The sequence below is a fragment of the Phodopus roborovskii genome, unplaced genomic scaffold (genome assembly GCF_943737965.1).
Source record: "Phodopus roborovskii unplaced genomic scaffold, PHOROB, whole genome shotgun sequence".
In the NCBI taxonomy this organism is placed as follows: Eukaryota; Metazoa; Chordata; class Mammalia; order Rodentia; family Cricetidae; genus Phodopus; species Phodopus roborovskii.
The window spans coordinates 18,144,231-18,164,052 of record NW_026125444.1 but is presented as its reverse complement, the minus strand read 5'-3'; positions in this window follow the sequence as shown (position 1 = coordinate 18,164,052).

Genomic DNA, 19,822 nt, shown 5'->3' with positions numbered 1-19,822 from the left:
TGACTCAGGTGGCAAGGGAATGAAGAAGGGACAGACAGACAGAAAAGTTGGGGTGAGGTGGGCTGTTCACACTTTGGTAGTGCCAACTACCACAGCAACCTGGAACCACAGCTTGTTTATTACACAGCACTGGGAGGAGAAATTAGCCTGGCTCAGTGGGCAGTCCCTGTCTTGAGCACCCTCAGTGGGCAGTCCCTGTCTTGAGCACCTTGGGAGGAGGAAAAAGTCTTTTACACTGTGGTCAATTGTTTGTAAACACTGGGACTTGGGCCAGAGAAAGGCCTTGCCTTTCCCAGCCCTGACCAAAATGTTGCCAATTTTCCTCGGTCTGAGGCCTTGGTCCTTGATAATGGCAGGCTCATGTCAGACAACACAAATTCACTCAGAACTTCACTAGCTCAGACCTCATTCATTCCCTACAGTGTCAGAAAATGTTTGTGTGCTGTTGGTAGGAGTGTATATTGTTACAGACATTCTGAAGGACAGCAAGCACTCATAAATATCCCATTTCTAAGTATATAGGCCCCGGGTGCCTAAAGGAAGTTAGAGGTAATCTGGGTTCCTATCAATGGGAAATAGATAGAAAATGTGGCCGTAATCTACACGGTAGTTAAAACTTATCGGTTGGATATATGTGTAGCCATACGGTTGGATACTCAAAGCATGGTATTGAGGGGACAGACTAAGAAGCATGTGATAGAGTGTGTTTATCAAAATCAGAATTCTAAATGCATAAAGGAGACTGACATAAGAATGCATACAGTAAACTAATAAACGGACTCCATTAAATTCATAGTAGCCAGCAATCAATGATCCCTTTGAGAAGAAGAAAAAGAGGCAAGAATTAGAATGAGAGAGAGAGCATGAGCGAGCATGTATGAATGAACCTGTTATGAACTATGAGTATGGTTGAATCAGTTCTCTGACCCAAGGTCTAGTAGAGTAGAAAAGGAAAAAGAGGTGATTAAATATGGTCACCAGGACTGAGAAATTTGTAAAGGAGAGAGACACACAATGATTTAGATACCATTAGACAATACTATTCACAGTAGAATAGTGACATGAACGATGGGTTAGTGACTACAACTTAGGGGAGGGGGTCTGGGAAGATGAGGAGAGGACTTGTAGAGCAGACAAAACATGTAGGAGAGACAGAAACAATAATCAAGTCTAGACATAAATATATAAATACGTAAAAAATATAACCATAAAGGAATGAGAAAAAAATCAAATGTGAGTAACTATGGGTGCATCTGATAAGAATGCAAAAGACAAAGATGATCAAATCTTGAATTGAGAGAAACGTCTTGATATTAGGATAGGCCCACAGCACTGGGCAGGTGACAGAGTCAGCCAGTTTTAGAAGTAGATGCTACCTGACTGTGTAGGAATACACACTGAAGCTCTGCACAGTCAGGGACCAACAGGGCTAGTTCAACAAGAGAGCTAATCAACAGATTAGTAACAAAACAGCAACCATTAGAAATGTAAACCTCTAATTTCTGCCCTTACAGTGGAAGTGAATCCTTTTAAAACCAGCCCCCCCTCCCCATTTTTTAAAGAACCATGACATTTAGATTCTGCTTCTATGTTTGAGGTGTAATGAGATGATTTATCATGGAAAATTACTGCTTGATCATCAAAAAGCAATGAAAGTTGTCACAGCCTCCCTTCTTAATAGTATTTCTCACTGACCTTCTTCCTTACCCCAAAATGAGCTTACGGATGCTAGCATGGAGCCAACTCAGGGGTCCCCAGCTAGTTAATTGATAGAATCAGCCAACCATAGACACATTTTTCAGGAGTAAAGATAAATTCTGTAACTTTTTAATTAAAGCATAAAGGCCCATCGTTAAAGGTACATAAATCACCAAGAAGCCTTTAAATCTTCATACTATTTGGTGAGGTTTCATGCATGTTTCCAGCTGGGTGCCCTTCAAACTCAAAGGCTTGGGTGCAGTGGCTAAGCAGGATGGGGAACTGGTGCTGGGTGAGTAGTTGGTATTTCGGCTACACTTAGTGGAGAGAGACATGAATGCTCCGTTCTGTTTCCTTCTTAACCTCAGTCTACCTTCAAAGGTTCTGGTAAGTTAAGACTGTGACCAAGGGTCAGGAGACAAGCCAAACAACTGTGTGGAGGAACAGTCTGAATAGGCAAGGATATAAAATGTCCCATCAAGAGGAGGAATGGAATGGAGGGGCAGAGGAGGTGCGTGTGTGTGCGTGTGGGGTCTGAAAGGAAAGGAGGGGAGGAAACTACAGATAAAAAAAATAATCATTAAAGAATAAAATGCCTGTCAAACCATTAGCCTGGGCTCTTCAAAGTTAGCATCATGAAAGAGAGAGACTTGGGAGGTATACCGATGACAGATATTATAGCCAAATGTATGAACTTTGATTGGATCTTGGTTTCCAAAAACTAAACCTAAAATGGCTAATGTGGTGACACATTCCTGTCATCTCAGCACTCAGATACCAAAGGCAAGAGGATCACCGCAAGCTTGAGGCTGGGTTGGTCCACATAGTAACAGAAGACACTTCTATAATATAACCATAAAACATACTAAGTATAAAACAACAAAAGTGAGTTGGTAAAACTGATGGGATTCGAATTATATATATGTATGATAGTGGTGCTTTGAGTTCGTGGATAACGTTTCATTCAAATTAGAGGAGTGTTAAAATGTCTAACGTGAAATTTTGTGATGTTTATTAAATGTGGAAAATGACAACTATGGTGTCTAGAAAGCAGTCATGTGCTCAACTTGCTGTTTTAAAGCCATGTATGGGACCATTTTATAATAACACTGGTGGGGGGAATAGCCTTTTTTCCTTGGTCTTAGTGATCCCTGTCTACTGGTATTGTAACAGACTCATGCTGGGCAAATCTGTCTGAATGAGTGGTCCTCTCTGCTGTAACTTAGTGTCCAGACGTGAGAGTATGCTTTTCTATGTTTTAACATAATGTGAGCTTTCCCCTTCCCTCCCTCCTTTCTTCCTTCCAACCATCCATTGTCAATGAAAATGTTAGGTCAGTAAATGCCATACTTTCCAGCTCCTGGATGGAGCAGCCTGTTTTTCTAAATCATACTACCTGGTAAAGCAAGAGAGGATGTACGGGAGTTTTGGGTCTATATAGGAACTACCCAGGGATTATTATATCCACATAGGGAGAGGACATTGTCCTTGGAATGTCCTTTTCAAGATGTTGAATAGTCTTTTGAGAAAACTGCGAAGGGACTCAATGTAGAATGAGAGCTGAAGGGGTGTTGGTGATCACTTGGCCCCATGGTTTACAAAGAGCTGTCAGTCTGTTCCAGGACTCCAAGATCAAAGTTGAAAGTCAAGTCTAGACTAACAAAGCGATAAAGCCAAAAACGGAATCCAACCCACTCAGCCCACGAAAGACATCCGGTTTCCTCAGACTGCTATAGCAAAGTGTCACAAATGAGTGGCTTAAACATGTGTTGGCTCACCACGGAGGCTAGAAGCCCAAGCTCAAAGTGTTGACAGGGGGGAAGGATCTGTTTCAAACCCTTTCTCTGAGCTTCTGGTAGTTCCTTGGCTTGTGGCAGTGTGTCATTCTCTCAGTGGGAGTGTCTGCATCTAAATCTCTATCGTGAGGAAACAAGTCAGATTGGAATGGGAGTCTACCCACTCCGGTATGACATCATCTTAGCCAAGTATATCAACGAGAACCTTCTTTCCAAGCACACAATGAAATACTGAGTGAAACTTCAAAGTAGGAATTCAGTGGGGGCAGGACATGGTTAAACTCATAATATTGAGCATCGAGAATGACGTCTGTGCCTGGTAATAATACCCAAAGCCTGAGTAAGAACCGTAAGAACATCTCTCATTGCAAGCTGCCTCCTACCTAATGCTCAGAGCTAACATGCAGTTTCCAGGCGTGATTTTCTGAGCCTGGGCCTATTAGTCCTTGGTAAGTTCTGGCGTGTTCCTCATTGAACTTTTTTGTATGAGTATCCGATCTGGTAATGGATAGTCCCCTGCTGTGTGCCCCCTTGCTTGTCTCCCTTAACAACAGAAAGAGCAGAACAGCTTCCTGTTACCAAGTGAGCCAAGGATGGACATTACCTGTGAGTTAATCCCTTGACCCTGTCCTCCTGTGATACCTTCCGTAAGTGTGTGCAGACTCCTTGTGCTCTGGGAAGGCCTGTAGCAGCACAAAAACCAGCCTGCTCCTGTAGCCTGGTCTTGCTTGCTTGGATTCTTCCTGGGACATCCTAGAGGGCTTGAGGCTTCTCACTTTTGAACCACTGATATTCTTCCAATGGGTTCCATCTTTGCCTAAGAGGTGGGCAGAATCCATTTCTGTGACTTACAAAACGAGCTCTGACAGATGTATCCAGGATGTTTTATTGGTTACCTGGGGAGGTGTCACTACATCCATTTTAATCTTAGAATGAATCAGGATTGTATCATAAGATCTAAAAAATGACAAATGACCCTGAAGTGGATATTTTTTTCTTTCTTTCTTTCTGTGAGTAAGATCTCAGACCTGTTCTCTGAGGGTGTGACTAACTCCACCAGGTTGGAGCTGGGGTGGGCAGGAAGGAGGCGACCAAGCAGCTGCCACACATTAATTTGTATTCTGTGACAGCTCATGTGGCATGACAATTGTGCCAGCAAACAGCTTCACTGAGACAGATCACCGGCCCAGCGATTTTCACCTTGTTAAAATGGAGCCTCAACCAAACAGATAAACTCCATGTCATCTCTGGGAATTAACCCATGTGTGTTTGGTTCGTCATCGCAGACGTTTGTCCTGGTATCATTTGTGTTGCCATAGACATGGGCAGGGTAGGTAACTCTTCCTGATTTAATTTGCGTTCAGATGCACGTGTGTGGGGACCTCCCTGAAAACAAATTATTTGGAAAAAAAAATAGTGTCAAGGCAAGTCAAGGAATGTCTATGGCTAACTGAAGGAGAAAGGCAAGATAAGAGTGGCGAGGAGCGGCATGAAGGGGGTTAGTTTTGATTGAATGCCTTTGCCGTGCTTTTGTATTTCTCTGCCTGTGGCAGCACCTGATCTAATGAACAATGTATAGTTCCATTAGCATTATCTCTCAATTCGCTGAAGAGGGGCCTCAGCCTGGACAGGCCACGTAAAGGGCTACAGTGTTTTGGAAGCTTCTTCAGGGAGTCAATTCCTTTATCCACAGCTGGCTTAAAGGGAGCTAACGGGGAGTCAGACAAATTGTTAAGGGAGATTTTAATGTGGATTGTTAAAGGCAAGCCCAACACTTTTGGATGGTGAGACTGTTAAATTAAATAATTAAATAAATGAACAATGCCTCCATGCCAGCTGATGGCTGAAGGTACTGTGGAGGGCTCTTAGATATAGAAAAGTCTTTTTTTTTTTTTAATCTTTGGGCTTTTAATGAGGAAAGTGATTTGGGTTGAATGTGTGAATTCCTGGGTGTCTTCTAACTGTGCCACTCAGCGACCTTGTCACTCTGTTTCTCCGCCGCCAGTGCCTCCTGTCCATCTTTGTCTTTTGCCCTTTGCAAAGGGAGGAAGGAGGGGACAAGCTTCCTCAAGTACCAGAAGTACTTGCAGAGAATGCCAGGGCAGGCGGGAGGTAGGGACTGGCGAGGCTTATTTGCTTATGCTAATGGGACACAGGCTCCCAGGGAGAAAGGAATTGGAGGATAAAGCCCAGCTCTTGTGTTCAATCCTCCCCTCCTATGGGGCCCTTTTATTTCCTGCCCTCACCCTTGTGGACCCTTCCCAGAAATGCCCACCAATCAGGAAACAGAAAGGACAACAGCCAGTGGGAAGAGAAGAGGCTGGGGTGTTGTAATAGATGAGGCCTCCTGGGAGCGGCTTGTACAGAGCAGCCTTTGAGATCTTTTTTTCTGGGAGGATTGGGGTGTGGCAAAAAAACCACATGCTATGCATCTTTTTTTTTTTTTTTTTTTTTTGAGTGGAGCTGGGAATGACTGTGACAGATGCCTGTCCTTGTCACTACTAAATGTAAGAACTCTACATCAGAAATGGAGAACAGAGACAGCCTTTTTTGCGGGCCCAATATGTGCCCAGTCTTTAAAAAGTGCCTCTAACTTTCAAAAACTGGGCCTTTATGAGTAAATTTTTTGAGCACTTCCAACATATGTACATGTATTTATTTATGAGTTATATATATGCTATTGTAATGTATTATGTATAATATATGCACAACTGTATATATTTTTAAAGAACGAGGGACATAAATAGGGACAGAAGTTACACTTTCTCCCTGCATCTCCACAGAGCCGTGGGCAGATGCTAGGTGCTCATAGCTCATTCTGGCAGTTTCCATCCCTTGCAGCTTGCTTCCCACGTAGGTGTTGTGGCTTCCATTTTGTAGATGAAGAGCAGTGGCTGAAATTGTTTTAGGGCTTTGCTCAGATCTGGGGTTACAGTCCATGTCTCTGATGCCTGATTACGGTGTTGGTCCCTCCTGTTTTACCTACCATAAGGGCCCTGATGCTCAGGCATGGGTCCCTGCAGCCCACATTCTCTCCACTTTCCCCTCAAGGCTCCCATGTTGGTCAACTCAGCAGGGAATGGCTACATCTTCACAAGTTCACATCAATGTTAAATAATCCCATCTTTTTTTTTTTTTTTCAGACATTCACTTTTCCAGTCTCCTTTGCAGCTTAGAATAATCATACAACCCAGTTCTGTCCAGTGAGATATGTGGTAGATTTCTGAGAATTTTTTTTATGTTTTTATTTTTTTGCTGTTAGATTAGGGGACTCCTCCAAAAGAGGAGCACCTCACTTCTCTCCACTCTGTGTCTTAGATAATAATATACAGAGGGGAGGCTGGAGCACGGGCTGGCCATTTTTCTGACTCTGAGGAAATGAGCACAAAAATAAAAACTTGTCAAGAGGAAGTTAACAGAAAATCAAAAGGAAGCTGCTCTTAGTAAGTTCGCAGAGTCACTGTTCTAGCCTAAGGGACAACCCATAGCCTTGTTGCTTTCATTGATTGAGCAGAAGATGGATTAGCATTTAGTTATTTACAGAGAGCCTACCCAAGGGACGTGGCCTCTGTTTCCAATCTGCCTCTTCCATCTTCAGCCTATTTCTTCCATGTCTTTCTGTATTCAGTCTATCAATGCCATGGGCGACCTTGATCGTCTGCACGACATGATCTAGAGTCACACAAGAAACTCAACTCTAGGGTGTGTCTGTGAGGACATTTTGAGAAGCTTTAACTGAGGTAGACCCATCCCATGTGCTGGGGCTCCCGGGTTGAATATAAAGGAAAAAGACAGCTGAGTGCCAGTTGTCATCTCCCTGCTTCTTGGCTACGGATGCAGTGTAACCACCTCATCTTTCCTTTCGAAATAAACTGTACCCTCAAAGTGTGAGCCAACATAATGCTTCTTCCATCTTCCTTAAGTTGCCTTTGTCAGGAATTTTGTCATAGTCATGAAAAGGTAACTAATACCAAAAAATTATGCTGAGATGCAGATTTGTTGATGTGATAAACCTGACCATTTTGGCTGTAAGCTTTTAGAACTAATTTGTAGGAGGATTGTGGAAAATTTTGGAGCTGTGGGCTAACTAAGCCTTAGAGTGCTCAAGGTGGAGCTTAATGAACTATTCTTATTGGAGTGTGGGTGACCAGGATGCCGACCGAGGGCAAACAGCATAAACTTCTCACGAAGTTTCGTAGGGGGCAAGAACTATGTTGGGAGGTGAGCTGGAAGCCCTTTGTGTTATATTGTGGCAAAGAAACTGGCTGTATTGTACTCACATCTTAATCAACATGAAACTGAATTCCAAAGTAATGGTCAGAATTATTTGATAGAGGAAATTTCAAGACAGCATAATATTCAATCTGTGGTTTGGTTGGCACTTACTGCATTTGTCCAGATTTCAGCAAGAGAAGAGCATAGAGTGGACATGAAAGATTCAGAAATGTGCAGTTTGATGAGAACAGGAATTTACACCCAGTGGAAGATAAGGACACAGTGTATCAGACAAAGTATCTATAATTGTTACAGAGACTAGTGCCATAAAAGAAAAAGCTTATGTTCTTTACAGGGACAATAAGAAAATTGCTTGGAGGGTAAGATCCGGCCTGCCAAAGGCTCCAATTTGTGAAGAAACTGATTTGTTTGAAAGGAGGAAACCTGAATTGATAATGCTACTGAAGGGGTTCCCTGCTTATGCTTAAGGAAATTGGTTTGAGGGATGTATCTGAGGCCCATCCATGAAAAAATACAAAGCCACTATATTTGTAGTAGAAGAAGCCAGAGTACATCTTGAGTTGGCACAGTACCTGGTGACACTTTCTAGAATTGTATCGCTGGTCTTGTAGATATGCGAATACAAGGTTTTTAGATCATGGAGGCTTGCCCCAAGGTTCCAGATAGAAGTGAGGCTAGGTAACATGGGTTGGGGTGGAGTCTCTACAAGGAAGCGTTTAGAAGGCTGTTGTATGAAATGTGATGGCAAATCCTAAATTATGATAGAGACCCCAGGATGTCAGAGGCGGCAGGACTGTGGGTTACTGAGGAAGCTGACAGAGTGGAGTTCACTCAGTGAGAGAGGATATATGGGCTGCAGGTGGAGAAACTGGGGAGGCTGAGCTACCCACATCTTTTGAAGCCTTGATGATGTCACCACACACCCTTATTTTGGAGCTGCTATTGTATGCGAGAATTATGTAGTTTCATTTCTTTGATAGGGGTTTGCAATTAAGATACTGCATATTTACTTAGAAGACACATTGAATTTGCTTTTAAGACATTGGGGACTTTGGGAGATGAACCAAAAGTGCATTTTTATTGTGAAACTATCATGAGAGTTTAGGGATCAGGGATAGACTGTTACAATTTAAACTGACATTTTGGGTGCCAAGTTGACAAGGGGTGGACCTATGGTGATTGGCCTTCATCATCAACTTGACATTATTTGCAAACACCCAGGAGGTACCGAGGTACTTCTTGGGGCATGTCTGTGAGGATGTTTCCAGGGAAACTGAGACAGGAAGATCCACTGAGAATGTGGGTAGCACTATCTCAAAGACTGGGAGGCTGTGGTGTGTCCCAAATGAACAAACAGAAAAAGAGGAGGAAGCCAGCTGAGCTCATCTCTCCCTGCCTTTGATAACAAGCACAATATAACCACTTGCCTCTAGTTCCTGTGGGTAGCTAGAGCTCCTCTTGCCTCGTGAACAAATACAATGTAACCACTTGCCTCCTGCTCCCATTGTGGTAGCTGGAGCTTCTCTTGGCACTTGAATAAACACAATGTAACCACTTGTATCCTGTTCCCTGTTCAGGTAGTTAGAGCTCTCTTGCCACATGAACAAATACAATGTAACCACTTTCCTCTTGTTCCCAGTTGTGGTAGCTAGAGCTCTGTGAATAAATACAATGTAACCACTTGCCTCCTATTCCTGTTGTCCTAGTTAGAGCTCCTCTTGCCACATGAACAAATACAATGTAACCATTTGCCTTCTGCTCCTGTTGTGGTAGCTAGAGCTCCTCTTGCAATGTGAACAAATACAATGTAACCACTTGCCTCCTGTTCCTGTTGAGGTAGCTAGAGCTGCTCTTGTCACCATGCCTTCCCCATCATGATGGACTATACCCTCAAACTTGAGTCCAAAGAAATCTTTCCTTATATTACATTTGTTAAGTGTTTGGTATAGCAATGAGGAAATTGACCAATAGAATGGGATAACTTTCAGGAAACTGGGCTGGGTCCAGATGTCATAAGAAAGGTTGGTACCCAAAGATCTTTTTAGAATGATGGTTGACTTCTCCTAACTCTGCTCCTAACTCTCCATATGCAGTTAGGGTACTGTGTGTGCATTTGTGTGTTTATCAAGGCTGGTTTTATCACCTTTCCTTCTGTATTTGTGCCTATACTGACCCTCTCAAGGTTTTCCCAACTTGGTTTCTTAAGAATTATTTTTCTTTCTATACATCTTACCTCAGAGCTTTGTGCCAATTCCTTCTTTCATTTGCTGTGGTCTGTCACTGGCTAACCCTATCTTACCCTTTTAAGTCACAGCATAGAAGTTAACATTTCAGAGAAGTTTCTCTCTGAGAACCCCTTCTCCCTCCATCTACTTCATGTTTCTGTTTTTACATTTACTACAAATAACTTGCTCATTCACTGACCTGGTTATTCTCTCTCTCTCTCCCTCCCTCCCTCCCTCTCTCTCTCTCTCTCTCTCTCTCTCTCTCTCTCTCTCTCTCTTTTGAGACAGGATTTCTCTGTGTAGTTTTGGAGCCTGTCCTGGAACTAGCTTTGTAGACCAGACTGGCCTCGAACTCAAAGTGATCCACCTGCCTCTGACTCCTGAGTGCTGGGATTAAAGGCATGTCCCACCAATGCCCAGCTATTCTTGTTTCTACCTAGAATGTATAACACAGTAGGAAGGACCTTGTTTGATTGGAGTTCTGCTTCATCCCTGGTACCTAGACCAATACTTGTCACATCATGGGAGCTCAGGGCATATTTCCACAACAAACAGAAGAAAGGATGAATGGACCTGCTCATGGAGTCCTTGCCTCGTTGGTGCATTTTGGTATTTATGAAACGTGCATAGTCAATCAGCAGTCAGCGTTCCATGCAAAGGACCAAGAGTGTACTGCTCCAACACTCCACCATTGTGAATTCTAAACTCAGAGGAACACGCTATGTTATTTGTTAAAACTATTTTAAAAACTAGAACAGCAGAAACATTATTGATAAATTTTAAAAAAAATCATGATTTCAATGTGAATATGATGATGTGATCAGAACTGAGAAGTGTTGGGAGTGATTACCTTCCCCCCTTTAAGGTCCCTCAGTCCCCCCTGAGCATTCATGTCTTAGCCTCAGTCAGGCCCTACACTACTCACCTGAAAACCCCAACAGCAGTAACTGTGGCTGAGATCTTTGATCTGCAGCACAGAGCCATGTGGTAGGCATCCCATGGATGTTGTTTGAACGGATGGCTCTAAAGATGATATGAGTTATATGAACTATCCTGTTGGCATATTTTCCTCTATAATTACAATGGAATGAAAAACATCTTTATAGTCCCAGGAACTCATGTGGTCTTTGGAAGACACTTTGATCGTTGCCATTATCTTATTGCTTCTTCCTTTCCTCTTTTTCTTTCTCTCTTTGTCCCTTCATGCCCTCCTTTTTCACCCCTTTCTTCCCTACCTCCCTTCTTTCCATGACACGATGCATTATCTTTCACTATAGTTCAAAGAATGCTTGGGTAAGCATGAAGAATCAGATGGAGATAATGGGGCCTGAAAGGAGTTAGTCAAGGGGAGGAAACGGGGTTGCTCTAGCTTTTCTTTCAAGGAAAGATGCCGGGGGGCTCAAGATAGCATAGAGGAATTACTGTCAGGAGCAAAGGGGCATTTGGACGGACAATCTGGTGTTCTTGTGGAAGAAGCAACTGCAAATTCCTTCATGGAGAAGTTCACTTGGTGGTGAAGCAATTTTCCCCAGGACACAGGTGAGAACGTGATTGTGCAGGGGATGAAGGCCAAAGTGGAGGAAGACAAAGCAGCTGGTATTCACAGTTATCACAGTGTGGTCAGGGGTAGCACAACACCCACTCAGCCTCTAGGCTTGCTGTCCCTGGAGTAAATTGGTATGAAATAGCCTGATTTCTATTACCAGGGACCTCTGAGAGATGCTGAGGAGCTTCTTATGCCCTTGTTGGCTATAGGAAGTTTTTAAGGATAAAGGGGGTAGGGATGGAGGGATAGGATGGGTGCTCATGGTTAGAGGAGAAGCTGCCAAGTACAAGGGAAGACAAATCCATCTGGAGCCACACAGAAGAAAGACCGGACCCTGAGTTACATGGGATGGAAGGTAGGTTTAGAAATCAGTCATCTTAGCTTAGTTTCCTGTTTCTGTGATAAAATATTCCAACCAAAGCACTTCAGGGAGGAAGGGTTGATTTGACTCACAATTGAAGGTTATAATTCATGATTCTAGGGAAGTCAAGGTTGCAAGAACTTAAAAAAAAAGTTATATTACATCCATAGTCAAAAGCAGAGGGCAATGGATTGATGAACGTGTGTAGTGTTCAGCTCACATTCTCCACTCTTACATAGTCCAGAGTCCTAAACATAGGGAGTGACGCTGCCAATGGTGGGCAGGTCTTCCCTCGTCAAGGCATGTGATTGAGATATTCTCTTGCAGATGTTATTTCAGGTCAATCTAATTGAAAAGTCTCTCATTGAGGCGTCTCTCTCGGGTGATTCTAGGTTGTGTCAGGTTGACAGTTAAGATGCTATTGAGAAAAATCGAGAATTCAGAGCCAGGCTGTGTAAGTATTCAGGGGGAAGTGATGAAGCAGCTTCATGCAGGCCAGCACTGATGGAGGCCAGCACTGATGGAGCAGAGGTGGCATTCTAAAGGAGTGGGACCGTCCAGGAGGGGAAGAAAGAGCCAGGGTTCCCTGAGCTGAATCCTCTTGCTCCTTCCAGTTCCCTCACTGGTCCCATCCATCCTTGAGTTCCATCCTTCATGGAGATCTTGGGTGGGGCAATGGTTATCTTCCTTAGATGTGACCTCATACACATTGTAGCTGAAGTCAATGGACATGCACTGAGTCAATGCCAAGCCCATGGCACTGTGGCAGATACAACACCAGACACAGAACAACTAAAGTGTCGAAGCCCTAGAGATGTCACTTAGTCCAAATAGCAATGTCTACTTCATCATTACCCACTTCCTCCCTGGACATGTCAAATGATGGAGAGCTCAGAGCCATGCCAGGAAATCTATTCCTTCAGAGAGCTCTGACTCTTAGAAAGACATTTCTCTTATGGAGCCTAAATGGCTCTCTACATAAACAAATTATACTCATTGATCCTGCTTACGTAGCTCATAGTTCTTTGGAACCAATACTGCAACCCACCCCCTTGGCAGTCCTTCAAATATCTGAAACGTCATGTTCCCCCGAGTATTACTTTCTGATGTTGAACAGTACTGGTTATTTTTGTTGTCTCAAGTATATCGAGGTTTAAATTTCCTCTTGAGTTGGGCCATTCACCTGTGAATGTACTCAAATTTATCATAAAGTAGAAGGCCTTGGGCTGCATGTATAATCCACCTCAAAGTGGAGCAGTGGTTACCCCTCCCTTTGGGACTCCACTCTCCATTAATGTACTTTCCATCCAACTGACCTTGGCAGCATCCTGTGGTGACTCACACCGAGCGTATCATAGGTCTGAGCTTGTCATGACATCGCCTTGGTACTTTACTTACAAAGCTGTTCTCTCCACCTGTGTATAGGACAGTGGGTGTATCAGGTTGTCATTTTTTGAAAGCTTCCGGATTGCCTTTAATGTGGAGTGTGTTCTTCATGGCTAAGCTCTGGTCAAACACTTGCAGGATAAAGATACCGAGCTTCTTACTGTAACTTGATAATGTATCTAAAAGAAAGCAAGATCATCCCCTCAAAGGACTGAAAAATGCGGAGTTCTTTACTGATGGCCTTTCTGCAAGGCACAAAATGAGGACATCCAGCTCATCATTACTCATTGTGAAGGACTTCCTAGGAAACTGGTGACAGCTACTGATGTCTTTCTCCCTCCCTCCCTCATAGCCTTCCTCCTGCCCGGAAGCCCCCTTCCCAAGCTTCCCTTTCTGCCTCTCACTGCAAACTTCTCACCATGAATAAATCCCATCTTTCTGGCACTCTTGTGTTTCCACTCGGATGTGTTTAGCGTCCTCACTTTCCCCTTTCTCAGCGTGGTGCTTAAGTCAATACCAAACTTCCCAACCAACACTGAACATGCCCCAAATCCAAAGTTCCTTTTTCTCTAAGGAAAGCATTACAATACTCATGTTCAATAGTTTGAGTATAGTCTAGACAAATTTGATAACCATGTCTCCTCTGTCTTCATCAAAGTCACTAGTAATTGCGTTAAGCAGGATCGGTTCAAGAATGTATATCCCAAGAAAATTTCCCCTCATGCTGTCATTGATTCATCTGAACATCTGAGATTTAACCATCGAGTCCATTCATCCCTCAGTTCACATGACCCCATGTGACCCCATGTTCTTCTAGACTTTTATTCATCAAATACCTGATACATTTCAGATATCCTCTCTCATGTTTCCTTTTAAAAATGTGTTTTTGAGGATTTCACACGATATAGTTTGACGATCATCTTTTCTCACCACCCTCCCACTCAGATCTCTTCAACTCCATGTTTGAATTCTTCCTCCTCCTCCTCCTCTTCTTCTTCTAATGTGTGTGGATGTTTTGCTTGTATATCTGTGTACCAAACATGTGCCTGAGGTCTGTGGTGTCTAGAAGATGGTGTCAGATCCCCTGTGACTGGGGTTATGATGGAATTAGCCACCATGTGGCTTCTGGGAATCAAACCTGGGGCCTTTGAAAGAACAGCCAGTGTCTTAAACACGGAACCATTTCTCCAATCCACCCATATTTTCTATATCTTAAGCATTATAGACATAGTGAATGATAGCATGAGACTAATCAACAAAGTTTGTGTTTGTAACTGATTTAGAGCAAATGTTAATGATGCTCCTAAATTCATATCGTGCAGCCTGAAGCCCTAAACACTGATGGTACTTGGAGATGGAGTCTTTGTAGGTGATAGGGTTTGGAGTATGGTTTTGTAAGGGTAAAGAACCTGCTTATGGTGGGATTCATGTCCTTATAAAATATAAAGAGATATTTAAGATCATTCTCTCCCTCTTCTCCCCTCTCCACGAACCAAAAGAAAAGCCACGTGAAGACACAGTCAGGGCTATTGTCCTCACCAAGAATCCACTCTTGCTGGCACTGATCTTAGACTTCTAGACTCAGAATATTAGGAAATAAATGCTTTTTTTTTAAGCCACCTAGTATATGCTTTTTTATTACAGTAGCCTAATAATGAAAACGGCAATCCCAGGCTTATCCCTAGCGGTGAACCAAGTCTTGCCCTGAACCACCAAGTACCAACCTTTGACTGAGGAATTTGTCCATTTCTGGACCATGTTCATGGATTTTTCAGAATTTACTTTATTCTTCCTTTTGCAGCTGTAGAGTAGTATTTAACTGTCTTTTGTTTTCCTTCTCCTCTTCCGTTTGAAACAATGCAAAACTTTCTCTCATTAAGAGCTTTTTTTTTTTTTTTTTTTTTTTTTGACTTCATCATAGTCTATACCAATACCATGGCTGAGTGTTACTTATTTTGATTTTACAGACCCTGCTACAGAAGAGTATTTCCTTTCTGTCAACCTAAGGTGACTTGCTTAGTGTGGGAAAATGCCATTCCGATGTATCTATGCAATTCCCCCAATCTGTCTCCTATCAAGAAAAAATCCTCAGGCCTAGCTGACTGCTGGCTGGTCCTTAGGTGACAAGAGGAGGGCTTCTTCACTGGGGCAGACAGCCTGCTGAGTGACCTCCAGTGAAGAGCAGCCGCTTAGAGCAGAGAGCAGGAAGTAGACCAAAGGCAGGGCTGAATAGCGTCCAGATGGGGTGGAGGAGTGTTTGGCTGGGCTGACAAGTGAGAGCACAGAGGGCTGGCGGTGTGATAAAGATGTTCTTAGCAGCAGTGTTTTGTGTGTGTGTGCGTGTGCGTTCATTTTAAAATAAATCTGTTTAAAAAACGGAGAATGCAGTTTTTGCACATGGTAAAATGACAAAGAACAAAGGATACGTAATAAAATAATGAAGTTCGTATCCCTGTCTCCCTATTTTCTCTTAAGCTTCTTGGTGCATTATTTCAGGCTGTTCTTTGTGCATGCAGACCTATAGAGACAGGAACACACTTCCTGTGTGTGTGAAAATACGCAAATACATTTACTGAGCCATTTTTTTTCCCTTCAGAACAGAAACATATATTAACTTCATCTCATTAAGTATATTCACAGTATTCTGTCTCATGGCATACCATAATTTTAATAGAAGTACTTAAGGAAAGAAACAAATCAACCAGAAACAATGCCAAACCCTGGGTATTAACTGTAAGTTTGAGTGGAGGGAGTAAATGAGCTGTGCCTATGGAAGGAGAATGTCCCTCACAGGCTCAGATATTTGAGGACTTGGTTGTCAGTTGGTGGTGCTCTTTTGGGTAGGGTTAGAAGGTTTGGCCTTGCTGAAAGAAGTATGTAAGTGGTCAGGTGGTCAGTGGGATAGGCCTTTTTTTTTTTTTTTTGAGGCAGGGTTTCCTGGAATTCGCTCTGTAGACCAGGCTGGCCTTGAACTCACAGAGATCCACCTACCTCCTCTGCCTCCCGAGTGCTGGGATTAAAGGTGTGAGCCACCAATGCCTGGCTAGGCTCTAAGATCTCAAAACTGCAAACCATTCCAAGTTTGTTCCCTGCTTCCTGCCTGTGGTCCCAGATATAAATGCTGAGATTGCGGTTTCATGCCTGCCGGATGCTTGGCTTCCCTCTGGCACTGTAAACCCAGATAAACCCACCCTTCTGTAACTTGACTGGGTCATGGTGTTTTATCATAGCAAAAGAAAAGGAACCCATACAGCATCCATTAGCAGATTTACACATTGAGCTTTCTGTGTAACCTGAGCCAGGTAATGTTGATATCCTCTGCCTTGGTTGCTGAGTGGAGGGAAATAAACCACACTCCACTTGATAGAGCAAGAATACATTTCCTATAATATAATATAAATAGCTAATAGACAGAACATTTGTTAATACTTTATTTAAAAGTGATATGTGGGCAGAATAGAACCCTTACTGTGGCCACCATGACACCGAGTTGGGTTGGTGCTGCTGATGCCTTTGATGGTATTATGGCTGGATTTCATTTGAATGGGTGTTGGAGGTTTGGTCCCCAGTGGGCAAGTACTGTGAGGAAAAACTGTTAAGGAGTCTTGGGGCAAGTCTTCAGGTCACTGGAGCCTTTGGCCTTAGGAAGCTTTGTGGTTGTTCTCCTGGGGTACCAGAATTAGTTCCCGCAAGGGAGTTGTTAAAAGGGAACAAATGTGGCTATTCCCAGGCTCTTTGGCTTTCCACTGGTGATGTGACCTCTTCCTCTTTCATGTGCTCTGACAACTGTGATGTTATCCACTGATGGGTCCTTCTCAGAGCTGAGCTAGTGAAGGCACCGTCATGCTCTTGAACGTACAGAACTTAAGAAGACCTCTTTTCTTTATAAAGCTGCTGAACTCTGGCTGTCATATGATAGCAACAGAAGGTGAAGTAATACAGATGGAATCTGTTGCCAGTCACCTGAGTGCCTGGTAAGGTAGGCTAATCTGGACCAATGCCCCATATCCAAGCTTGTCATTGGCCCTCTTCAATGCTATGCCAGCAGATGTTTGCTAAGACAGTCCCTATTCGTGACGTGTGCTAATCGTCATGGTGTAAATATTTCCAGTGTCTGATTTCCAGCTGCCAGCATGACATCACTGAATGCAGGCATGGGGAGAGGTAGGCATGATTGATTCTCCCCTGTTCTTACATGCTACCATACACCACTGGACCCCTGTCCCTCTGAATTCCAAGGGATACGTGACATTTGCAAGTCTGTCAGCAGGAGAGCTTTAGGAGGGGCTCCCCTAAGACTGAGAAAAGGAAGAGGGTCTCAGGAGAACAGAGGCAAAGAATGGGGCCTGCCTTAGAGTCTCGGGGGAGACGGTGCAGGGGAAAGGGTTGCCATGGGTCTGAGAATTGACGGATAACCTTTCTGAAGCCGTCTCTCTATTCTGACTCAGAAAAGGCATTTCTTCCCTTCTCTCTCTCTCTCTCTCTCTCTCTCTCTCTCTCTCTCTCCCTCTCTCCCTCTCCCCCCCCTCGCTGCTTCTTTTTTCATTTTTCTCTCTCCCCAACCTTTGGGGATTTTGGTATGTGTTGGGAGTAAGGGGCTGAGGAAGGGTCTTTCTATTTAGTTCCAGCTCACTTAGAACTGGCTATGTTGCCCAGAATGGCCTTGAATTCACCATCCTCCTGCCTCAGTCTCCTACATACTGAGACTGCCAATGTGTGCCACCCTTGTGCATGCCTTGGCCCTACTGAAGACCCTTGTGTCTTCCTGAGAATCTCCACAATCTTTCCAGGACTGAGCAGAGAAAGTATAGGGGACTTTTTTATGGAACGCTGTGGGCAGGAATTAAACTACTTACTAGTATCACATTCTCTGGTCTTTACTGTGCCATCTAGCCATAAGAACTGGCCATTGACTGCCCCTTTCCCTTGTGGCATGGTGAGGATCAAGATAATCTGCAGGCCAAGCTTTAAGGGAGAGGCCCCGAGGACCCCAAGGGGAGTGGTGTTCTGAAGGTCTCACACTAGGGTCCCACTCAAGCTGGTTTCCAGAAGGCTCTCGGTCAGGGGCTGGAGCCAGACAGCTCATTAAAATGAACAGGACCTAGCAGGCCTTCTGCATCGCTCCTGGATGCCTCTGATTGCTGACAGTCTGGAACTGATGACAGCCCACTTCAAGTGAATGCTGGACTTGAACGTTCTCTATGTTTTGCTTCCCAGACCCTTGGTGGGGTTTTGTCATTTTCATTTAACACAGATGTGTTGAGAAGCTTAACCCCAGATTCCCCCAGGGGGATCCTGGCAGGGTGAGTATAGGGGCTCAGTCCTTCCCCATATCAGGGCATCATATGTATGATACCCTCCTCCTTTCCTTCTTATCCTAAAGCCAAATTGGGCTCAGATAATGAGAGTGAAAGGTTAAGGGGCCCAGTGAATGATGTGTTCTCCATTATCTTATTATATTGGCCACGTATTGTTGCGTGGCAAATCACTTCCAAATTGCCCCCATAAAGCGCCATCGCATCCCTGCTCCGGAGTGCCTTGCCCCTCACTGGAAGATTCGAAAGGCTGCAGTCAGGTGTTTGTACTTTCTTTTTGAAGAAAGACAGGAACCCTGCCAGATCTGGGACTCTGCTGTTTCTAGCCAATAGACTCAGGCCATTCTCGTCCTCCTTGTCATCCCCTCTCGCACCACTGCATCTCCCAACTCATCATTTTTACCATCAGAAAGCGATGTCTGCCAGCTGGTTGAAAGAGAAAGAATTCTACAGAGCAGGGAGTGGATGAAGGAGACTAGGGAGTAGGGCACGGCACACATCTGGACCATGGTTGGGGGGACCAGAGGACCAAGATCCCCAGTGTCTGTGCATGTGTGGGGTCAGATGAGGATATTCCCCCTGCCTTTGTACCCTTCCTGAGAGGTTCGACAATCCATAGCAAAGCTCTAACACTGGCTGTTAGCCACGGTATGGCCCGGCAGAGGTGTCCTTAGGAAGTCACCACATGGCTTTTAATGCCAAGACGTTTCCCCACCAAATGACTGATGGGCAGTACCCATAATGAGACCACCTGTGGAAAAGGACATGGTCAGCTCCTAAATACAGTCACCACAGGTCAGGAGGTAGGTCTCTTACCTCACAGAGAGGTCCCAGAGGGAGTTGACAGTGATGGCCAAAGCATTGGATGAGTAGAAAGGAGTGAGGTTCAGGTGTTGAGACCCACATTGTCATTTACACCCATGGGATATTGAGGCAGGGACAGTTTGGATCCTAAGACTGTCACAGTTATGGTGACAAGGATGCTCTATCCCCACCCTTCCCAAAGAAGGTGTCCTATGATTCAGCACCTGGAAGATAGACCCATGTGTTCTAGGCTTACTTATATTATCCCTTAGTTACGTGAGGGGAATAAGTTGGAACGGGCTGGGAATATGTTACTGTCGATCTTTGAAATAGGTATACACACATTGAAGGCTGCTGGAGTGTAGGAGGACATCTAATGACACAGCCTGATAGCAGGGCCCCCCTCTTTTTCTAAAGTTTCCAACCCTGTCCTGACCCGGCTTGTTTGGAGAAGC